Source organism: Mus caroli, unplaced genomic scaffold (assembly GCF_978045245.1).
Source record: "Mus caroli unplaced genomic scaffold, Mus_caroli_1 scaffold_17, whole genome shotgun sequence".
Classification (NCBI taxonomy): domain Eukaryota; kingdom Metazoa; phylum Chordata; class Mammalia; order Rodentia; family Muridae; genus Mus; species Mus caroli.
This window is the reverse complement of record NW_028227272.1, coordinates 81,830,692-81,841,612: the sequence shown is the minus strand read 5'-3', so window position 1 is coordinate 81,841,612 and position 10,921 is coordinate 81,830,692.

Sequence of the window (10,921 nt, the reverse complement as noted above, 5' to 3'; positions counted from 1 at the left end):
GTTGAATAATCGCTTCAGCTAAGTGTTTCACAAATCACAAAAGCAAGCTGGGACACAATAAAATAAATATTCAACTAAATATAGTAGTTCAATGTTATATATGTGTATATGTATGTATATATATATATATATATATATAATGAAAGATAGCATAAACTGAAAAGATATAAGCTCCCTATTAAGTATACCATGTACTTAAATGAAATGAAGGTTTGATCTACTCATATGAGGCCCTGGCAATAAAACTCTGAGAAAACCTAAATCAGAAACACAAATCAATAGTCAAACAATGGCAGCTAAAACACCAAGAAGGGAAGGATGTTCAATGCTGTTAGGAAAGAGGATGCAATGAAAAATGTAGAGAATGAGTCCACCATCTGAATTAAGGACTCAGTTCTACTCTCTCTGAACTAGAGAAGGAGTCAGCATGTAGGGAGATGTGACAGAAAACCGTATGAGAATACCACCAGTTAGGACACATTATTTTAAGTTTGAAGTGGTACGGTATTTCTGGGTTTGATAATTTTGCAAGGCTTATGCAAGAAGCACTATGGTTATATAGTGAAAGCTGGATGAAGGCTATATGGAGAACTCTATTCTATCTTTGTGCCTTTTTTGTAAGTTTAAAATTACATCAAAATAGGAGCTTAAAATACAGTACTATATGCAACCTGGCTTTTGAAAGGAGTGAGTGATGTAGACAGGACCACAGTTTTGTGTAAACATACCATCTCAAGGTAGCTTTTAGACCACTCTCATTATAAATAGTCAAATACTAGCTGGTACAACCACTCTGGAAATCAGTCTGGCGGTTCCTCAGAAAAATTGGACAAAGTACTACCAGAGGATCCAGCAATACCACTCCTGGGCATATACCCAGAAGATGCTCCAACATGTAATAAGGACACATGCTCCACTATGTTCATAGCAGCCTTATTTATAATAGCCAGAAGCTGGAAAGAACCCAGATGTCCCTCAATAGAGGAATGGATACCAAAAATGTGGTGCATTTACACAATGGAGTACTACGCAGCTATTAAAAACAATGAATTTATGAAATTCTTAGACAAATGGATGGATCTGGAGGATATCATCCTGAGTGAGGTAGCCCAATCACAAAAGAACACACATAGCTGGGTGTGGTGGCGCACGCCTTTAATCCCAGCACTCGGGAGGCAGAGGCAGGCGGATTTCTGAGTTCGAGGCCAGCCTGGTCTACAAAGTGAGTTCCAGGACAGCCAGGGCTATACAGAGAAACCCTGTCTCGAAAAACCAAAAAAAAAAAAAAAAAAAGAACACACATGATATGCACTCACTGATAAGTGGATATTAGCCTAGAAGCTTGGAATATCCAAGATACAATTCGCAGAACACATGGAATTCAAGAAGAAGGAAGACCAGAGTGTGGACACTTCGGTCCTTCTTAGAAGGGGGAACAAAATACCCTAGGAAGGAGTTACAGGGACAAAGTGTGAAGCAGAAACTGAAGGAAAGGCCATACGGAGACTCCCCCACCTGGGGATCCATCCCATATAGAGTCACCAAAACCAGACACTATTGTGGATGTCAACAACAGCTTTCTGACAGGAGCCTGATATAGCTGTCTCCTGAGAGGCTCTGCCAGTGCCTGTCAAATACAGAAGTGGACGCTCACAGTCATCCATTGGACAGAGCACAGGGTCCCCAATGTAGGAGCTAGAGAAAGGAACCAAGGAGCTGAAGGGGTTTGCAGCCCCATAAGAGGAACAACAATGTGAACTAACCAGTATCTCCAGAGCTCCCTGGGACTAAACCACCAACCAAACAAAACTCATGGTGGGACCCATGGCTCTAGCTGCATATGTAACAGAGGATGGCCTAGTCGGTCATCAATGGGAGGAGAGGCCTTTGGTCTTGTGAAGGTTCTATGCCCCAGGATAGGGGATTGCCAGGGCCAGGAAGTGGGAGTGGGTGGGTTGGTGAGCAGGGGGAGGGGGAAAGGGAGAGGGGTTTTTCGGAGAGGAAACTAGGAAAGAGGATAACATTTGAAATGTAAATGAAGAAAATATCTAATAAAAAAATAATGAAAGAGAGAGAGGGGGAGGGAGGGAGGGAGGGAGGGAGGAAGGAAGGAAGGAAGGAAGGAAGGAAGGAAGGAAGGAAGGAAGGAAGGAAGGAAGGAAGGAAGGAAAGAAAGAAAGAAAGAAAGAAAGAAAGAAAGAAAGAAAGAAAGAAAGAAAGAAAGAAAGAAAGAAAGAAAGAAAGAAAGAAAAATACTCAAATACTTAGCTCAACTCAATAGCTACTGCCAATAAAAACCTTAAGATCTCCTGCTGAGTCAAGTTAGACTGAAATGACACAAACCATTAACTTCAGAAGAAGGCATTCACTAACAACAAACTATATCCAGAGACTAAGGACGAAGAGTTAAAGTTATTATAATCAAGAATTTTACTAACAGTGCTGCAGAAGAACAATCAGTTGGGCTAAAAATGGAAGGAATTCAATAGTTTGGGATTCTTATACAGTTTAAATCATTAAAAGTACAAAATTAAAATATTAATTTTCCCCAGCATTCCTTGCCAACACTCTGACTTTGAACTATCATGAATGTTAGCTGGCTTTCTAACATGGAAGTATTGTTACACAACTTGACTAGAATATTAGTCTCTTACCAGGCTCCCAAATCAATTTATTTTCATCAGAAAACAAACTTTTTGTTCTAAGAACTCTTCCGCAGATGTAATTTGCATCCCTTAGCATTCTTATTTTCTGCTTCATAACAGTCTGTGCTTACAGTTAAATGCATCTTCCATTATCCTCACGTGGCAAAGCACAAGTCATCTTTTGAACAGTACAGAAATGAGCCCAGTGATAGGACACCCTCGGATCATTTGAAGGCCAAAGCTCCTTACATATACCACTAAGCATGCATAAATGAGAAACAAGGGACTAGGGCTTAGTTGGGTGGCACAGATCCCAGTGTTTGATCCTCAACATGAGAAAAAAACAAAGCAAGCAAACAAACAAAAAACAATACGTGGATGAAAGAAAGAAATATCAAAAGACTTTCAGGGATTTGTGGTGCCTGCTTTGGATACAAGGAAATGCTCAGAGGACAAAAGGAAGAGTTCAAACTTGCAAAAAATTGACAACTAAGTGCGTACAGTAAGAGAGAATAAAAAAGCAGGACTTTCCCCAGGCAGCATGTGCAAAAGGAAGACATCAAAACAGAACAATAGCCTCGATATACTTTAGCATGAGAGAGGATCACGGTTCAAGCTAGACAACCAGATAGATAGATAGATAGAAAGAAAGATAGATAGATAGATAGATAGATAGATAGATAGATAGATAGATAGATAGATAGATAGATAATTAAATAAAGTAGAAAAACTGACAACAGATGAAATATTTTCAGATTTAGGGTTTCTTGTTCCAAAAATTTAACGTTTGTAGCCTTTCAAACTTCATGATAAAAGTCTTAACTGCTAGGCTGATGCTGTTGGGATGTCAGGCTTTTGGGAAATTAAATTTTTACAAGGCTTCTGTCTTGCATGTGATAAATGCCCTAATAAAAAAGGCCCACGCAAGAAAGGACTTTTGCCACATTTGCAAATGAGGACCCATCTAAAGACAGCCACCCATGAACCAGGAGGCTGTCCTTTAGCAGATGTTGGATTTACACACCCCGTGGTCTTAGACTCGCCAGTCCCTGTATCTCTAAGAAGTAAACATGTCCCAAGATTATGGTGTTTCTTTCATAGAATCCACGACAGGATAATAAACTAGGTTCTCAGTTACTAGGTGTCTGGATATTCTACTTAACAGCTCTGGAGTCACTGGCTGTAAAAATAGAAAGCACAAACTTAGAATACTGACTTTTTGTTAAGTAAAATATGGTCTTTGTCTATGTCATCCGTGCTCTGATCTTACAATGCACGGTTCCTTCATTTAGAAAGAATTTTACTATTTTAGACATTGGGAAAAAGGCAGTAAACAAAACAGATGAAACGCAGCCTGCTGCTTATACTGCAGCGCCGGCGTTATGGTACATCAGCTGCCATCTAAACCCATCAGAAACAGAGTTTGATTTCAGGGTTAGATAGTTTTGTATTTTTAGTTGAGGAATCACTTGAGAATATGCTCAAAATTGTGAGCCTTGTCTCTTTTGAAGAGACCATGAGAAATGTATAATCTAGATACACAAGGTCTGGTTGCCACTGCCTCCTCTGAGTTCGGGAACTTTTAATCTGCTGCGTTTGGAAATCCTGAGCCTAGATAGAACTCATATCTTCATTGGCTCAAAGATGAAGATAAATTGGCTAACGACACATTATTTTAAGAAACCACTAGGCTGTTTTCTGAAATTCTGAGACTCATGTGTAATATGTAATAAGATAAATCACTGGCTTTTAATTTCTTTTAATTATGTTTTTGAATCAATGGGCATGTCCCATTGATTTTTCTGTGTCCTAGAATAATAAGCATTAAATCCCACCCTGTTACACAGAGTCATGCTTTCTGACAAAAAGTACATGTAAATTATATCATCACACTGGCTTCAGCCAAAAAATATGTTTTTGGCGTATGTTTTTTTGGTGTTATTTTGTAATTTGTTTGTTTATTTGTTTAACTTTTAGGAAAGCCACACTTAGAAAGTATATTTAGGACTGTTGAGTATGTCTTTTGTTTGTTTGTTTGTTTGTTTTTGTTTTTCCTTTTTTTTAAAGATTTATTTATTGATTATATGTAAGTACACTGTAGCTGTCTTCAGACACTCCAGAAGAGGACGTCAGATCTCGTTATGGATGGTTTTGAGCCACCATGTGGTTGCTGGGATTTGAACTCCAGACCTTCGGAAGAGCAGTAGGGTGCTCTTACCCACTGAGCCATCTCACCAGCCCTGTTTTGGTTTTTCAAGACAGGGTTTTTCTGTGTAGCCCTGGCTGTCCTGGAATTCACTCTGTAAACCAGGTTGGCCTCAAACTCAGAAATCCGCCGGCCTCTGCCTTCCAAGTGCTGGGATTAAAGGCGTGTGCCTCCACTGCCCCGCTGAATATGTCATTTTTATAGTAAGAAATTATGCCAGTCAAGTCTTAGAGGCAAGAATAATTAAGAAACATGCTTAACCTGTTGTCTTGTTCTGAAATTTAGCACTCAGAATTCCACAATCCAGAAAAAATAGAAAAAATATTTGCCACTAAATAAAATTTGTTCACCACTAAAAAGTCACCTACACTGAAAAATGAAAAGGAAAAATGGGTGACCTCTCCACAGACTATGAATCAGTCCTGGGTCAACCCAGTATTAACCTTGGAAGTAAGGAAGGGAGGGAAAGGGAGGGGAAGAGAGAGAAGGCAGAAGGAGGGGAGGGGAAGTGAGGGGAAGTGAGGGGAAGTGAGGGGAGGGGAGGGGATGGGAGGGGAGGGGACGGGAGGGGAGGGGAGGGGAGGACAGGACAGAGGACAGGGTGAAGGCCATAAAGGGCTAAATTTTTAAGCCAGTTTGAAAACTCACCTTTTAGCGCAGTGATGAGCAACACAGGCTCTAAGCGTTTTGTCAGAACCCACACAAAATGCCTCTGCCAAGATGGATAACCACTTCAGCCTCCATTTCGTAGTGGATCTTTGGCAGAAAACCCAACTGCTACATAGCTCAAGTTTCAAAGCCCTTACCAAAAGTTGACTAAGTACATCAATGATACTAAATACTGCCTGACCTATGTAGGTCCAAGAAGAACAAGAAAGAAAAGAAAAGGAAGAGAGAAGGCATGTGGTGAGAGAGATCTGCCCAGGTTTGTGGCTACTAGAAATTATAAATTTACCTACTAATGTATAAGGAAAAAGAATCGGATGGCTTGATTTAACCTTATAAAAATCATGTAACCTGGAGTTTCTAATACTCATATAATATTGTCATTTAAATTATAATTTTGGGCTGGTGAGCTATAGCTCTAGCTCCATTGGTGAAGTACTCAAATTGTAAGAACAGGCACCTGAATTTGGTTCGCAGAACTCATGTTCTTTTTTTTTTTTTTGAATGTTAATTCTTTTTTTTTTTATTACGTATTTTCCTCAATTACATTTCCAATGCTATCCCAAAAGTCCCCCATACCCGCCCCCCACTTCCCTACCCACCCATTCCCATTCTTTTGGCCCTGGCATTCCCCTGTATTGGGGCATATAAAGTTTGCAAGTCCAATGGGCCTCTCTTTCCAGTGATGGCCGACTAGGCCATCTTTCGATACATATGCAGCTAGAGACAAGAGCTCCGGGGTACTGGTTAGTTCATCATGTTGTTCCAACTATAGGGTTGCAGATCCCTTTAGCTCCTTGGGTACTTTCTCTAGCTTCTCCATTGGGAGCCCTGTGATCCATCCAATAGCTGACAGTGAACATCCACTTCTGTGTTTGTTTGGCCCCGGCATAGTTTCACAAGAGAGAGCTATATCTGGGTCCTTTCAGCAAAATCTTGCTAGTGTATGCAATGGTGTCAGCGTTTGGAAGCTGATTATGGGATGGAAACTCATGTTCTAAACTAAGCCCAAAGAGGTGGAGCACACATGTGACCCCAACGCTGGGAAGGCAGATCTCTGAAGCTACCTGAGTCTAGAGCGAAGCTAGCCCACTCGGTAAGTTCGAAGCCCTCTAGAAAGCCTATCATGAAGGACAAGGTGAACGGTGACCTCTGGCTTCCACACACGTGCTCATGCATGTGGTCAAACACTTGCATACAAGTACACTTATGAATCTGCACACACAGAAAATAAAGTTTTGATCCTTACAAAATCAAAATCAAGCTTTTCCTATTGTTTGTTGTGAATGTCCCTGCTGTTCAGGGGTTGCAATTTTTAGAGCCTTTGATCCTTGTTTGCCTTTTTTTAAAGATCCATTTCTTTTGCTTCGAAGGATTGTTTGACTCCTAGGGAGATCTCAAATAAATGCAATTCTAGACATTTTCCTTTAATTGAATTTTGATGAGCTGATGACTTTACAAAAATTTATTCTGACATCAGTCTTCTTGAGTACACAGATTGTTAAGTGGATAATATTTTTATGCTTAAAAAAGAATAACAACTGCCCTTTAAAAATGTTAAATTTCCTTCCTTGTCATCCTGGCTATAAACTCTTTTAATTGTTCCTGAGGTTGTTTTGGTTTTTTTTTTTTTAAAGTCAACAAGTATACACATCTGCATGACTAAACTTGACCTCTGCGTGTTTAGCAGGCAAAGGGTGATGGTGTTTTCCCATTTGTAGAGTACATTCCCCCTGAAGGGACTAGTGAATACTGAACCAAGCTAAAGGAAGCAGAGATCCCTGTAGCCTGCTGGGTAACCTTAATTAAGCCTCACTCTGCGGTCCCAAGGTCTTATCTCTACTTAAGATAGCAAATTCCCAAGATGCCTCTGAAACAGATAATATCATTGGGCCAAAGACACACAGAAGGTCTTCTGTGACCATTAAATGTAGGGAGTTGAAAATCAAAGTGCCTCTTCTAGAGTCTGGCAGAACTCCCAAGAATCAAAAAGATTGCTTCCCTCTCTTCCCCAGACGAAAACTTTTTTAGGGAAAATGTTGTACAGGAAAGAAAAATGTAAGTGGAATGTGACTTATGATTAATGGAGAAGGTAAAAACTCAAGTACAATTGTGTCATTTAAAATGAAGGTTGCTGTAACCAGAGCAGGGTCTATGCCAAAAGCCTTTGCCTGTACCTGGGATATGTTCTTCTAGCTGGGCTGCCTTGTCTGGCCTTACTGGGAGAGGAAGCACCTAGCCTCGCAGAGACTTAAAGTGCCGGGGGCAGGAATTGGGGGATACCCAGGGAGACACCCCCCACCCCACCCCACCCTCCACCCCACCCCACCCCCCACCTCCCACCCCCGCTCAGAAAAGAAGGAGAGTGGAGATAGGGGAAGGATTGTGGGAGGGGATGACTGGGAGGGGGCTAGTGAACAAAATGTAAAGTGAATATGAAGAGGTAAAAAAAATTAAATAAAAAGTTGGGGTTTTTTGTTTGTTTTGTTTTTTTAAAAAAGAGGGTTTCTCAAACTCAGCACTTCTAACATTTTGGACCTGGTGGAGTTATTGTCCTTGGCATCACAGGCTGTTTGCCCATATCTCTGGCACACCTGCTAGATGCTAACAAAACTCCTGCCCAGTTAAGACAAGAAGCATGTCTGCACACACAGGCAAACAATTGCTGCTGGTTACAACCAACCACTGATTTAAAATCAGGAGGGGAGACAGAAGTAGGCACATGTAATATTTACTTTTAAATTTCATTTATTTTTCTGTGTCAGTGGGATGGCTCAGCAAATAAAGGTATCTGTGGTCAACCCCAATAACCTGAATCCAATCTCCGGAACTCACACGGTAGAAGGAGAGACACACTTCTTATAAATTGTCTTCTGACCTCCACATATACACCCCAGCACACACATATCCCCAACTAACAAAATAAATACTAAGCATGAGAGTTTGGGAGAGATAGAGCTCTTCTTAGGACACTTAGATTGTAGAATTCTGTACTGTGAGCTTAACAGTTACCATCTTAATCAGAGTCCCTGTGGGTACCCATGACAGACCCTCGGTGTTGGGCCTTTTGACATCCCTTCATAGAAGGAAGCATTTAGGAGAAACATTAGACTCTTGCTTGGGATGCTAGCCCCTCACTCTCTCCATGTGCTCCCGTCCCAGATTTACATAATCCTTCTTGAATTCACAGGGTCTCAGGAGTGTTTGGAAGATGGACGGTTAAGTTAAAGGAAAAGTGCTATGCCATCATGGGAACATCATTATCCACATTAGAGTGAGGTGTTCCATTGATGTCGCCGTTTGGGGTCACCCATGCTTTTGTAAGTGAGTCTAAAATACTCATTGATTCACCAAACTAGATTTGGTTGTCCTGTCCTCTTGTCCTGTCACGGTATTTGGGGTAAGTAGATGCTTGGTCCTTTCTCTCAGGATAAGTCAGCAAAGCAGCTGGTGCGATACAGTGTTTTCCCCTTTTCTTTCTCTAGAGTCTAGTCTGGAATTCCATTTCTTATTCGGGATATTTACAAAGAACAACCCGGTGGCCAAATAAGTGCTAACAGATCTGACTCTAACAAACACCACACTGTGCTTTCTGACATGGTTAGGAAAGGATAAGGAAGCCAGTTGAAGCTTTGGGTGTTTAACTCCGTAATGTAGCATCGTTGAGAATGAAATCACCATGGTCCTTGTCTGGGAAGGCAAGACACAGCAGGAGACACACAAATACACTAAGGTATTTGAGTCAGTAACACACTGGTTGTCCCTCTATGGTTTGGAGAACATTTACTTAAAAGTGAGTGAGTAGCAACATTGCAAGGATGTAGGCTTCCAGGGGAAAGCTCTCAGCTTACCCTGAACTTGAGGTTACAGGACTGCCTGGAGTTTCAAAACACAAACTCCTTCTGTGGAACAGTAATTTAATACGCAGGCTTCTATTGTGCTTGGCCAAGCTTACCTAAATTACTTTTTTATGATGGTTAAACTTGACCTTGTAGATTTGTTTTTGGAAACTTTTTTTTTTTTTTAGTCTGAAATCCATTAGCGTTCAATTTGAAAACATCCTCTTTATACAATGTAAACAAACATCTGCCTGGTTTCAGTAAGCTTTGATTTTTCTAAAAGCCTGAAGTTGGGCCTGGTAGGAGGCTGAGAATGAGCAGCTTCTATTGTGTGGGAGGTGTTTTCACGGATACAGAAGTGAGCAAAATGTCCCCACTGGTCCCAATTACCATGGTCCCTGCCTCCAAGGTTCCTGCCCGCAGCTCATCTCTTCGGGTGAGGAAATGACTTAGTTCATGAAGCTGTTCACAGCAGGGTAGTTTAGCTCCCACTGGCAAACATCCCATAGGGCTCTTCTACCTCCTGGAAATCATTTTTTTCCAACTCTGGGGAGAGATTGCTCTCAACGATTTTAAATGGCACCCTGTGCTCAGCGGGCTACAAACGGAAGAGGACTTAATCATTCCGTTCAAACAACCAAAATCGAACACTGCAACAGAGATGGAAACTTAAAATCAGAAGCAGGCTTTGAGAGCACTAGGAGCGGAGCAGACACAGAAAAAGAAAAAAAAAATGATTTGAAAATCTAATAATGTTGCTTCACAGTAACGTGCAGAGCCCCAGCATTTCATGCCTCAACTGTGTCTCCTTCTCTCTGCCCCTGGTGTCCCAAAGCTCTTGATCTCAATAACAGGAAATGACCTCATCAAACAGGAAATGACCTCACCAAACAGGAAGTATTCACAGAGGGCAAGGACCTAAATCAATCTCTCTGTGCCCAGAAGATGCAGAATTCAATTGGGAGGTTAGGGAGGAGTGAGAAACCCGCACAAATAAAATCAGAAATATGAGCAAAACGTAACAGTGTTTAAACCAACATACAGTGACAACACCCAGTGAAATGAGAACACTCACTCATCTGGGGCAAGATGAAGGATGATTCTTGAGACAGGACATGGATTTTGAAGAAAGATTGAATTGGGGTGGGAAGGGGTGGATTTATGAAAACTGTATTTCATGAGAGAGAGAAAAATGAGCAAAAAATAAATAGAATAGACCCAGGAATAGAAAACAGAACATGATGGAGTCTGCTTTGTACCTTAATATTATTACATCGTTCAGAACCCATTCGAGAGTGAGGAATCACACCTGCTAATTTAACAGAAGGGAAATAATTTGAAAAAGAGTAGCCTACATATAAAGTTATGAAATGGTGCATAGGGAGGTAATGTAGTACTGGGATGGATTGCAGCTTAAGGGGGAAAAAAGGAGTTTACAAATTTAAAAGACGTTTTATTAACTTTCACAATGTTACCTCCATCTTAAAAGTTTTCTGTGTCCGAGTGTCTGTCCTTTTATTCACTCCTTTGCCACTTCTTATGGGGGCTTAAGGTCAAGAGTGAAG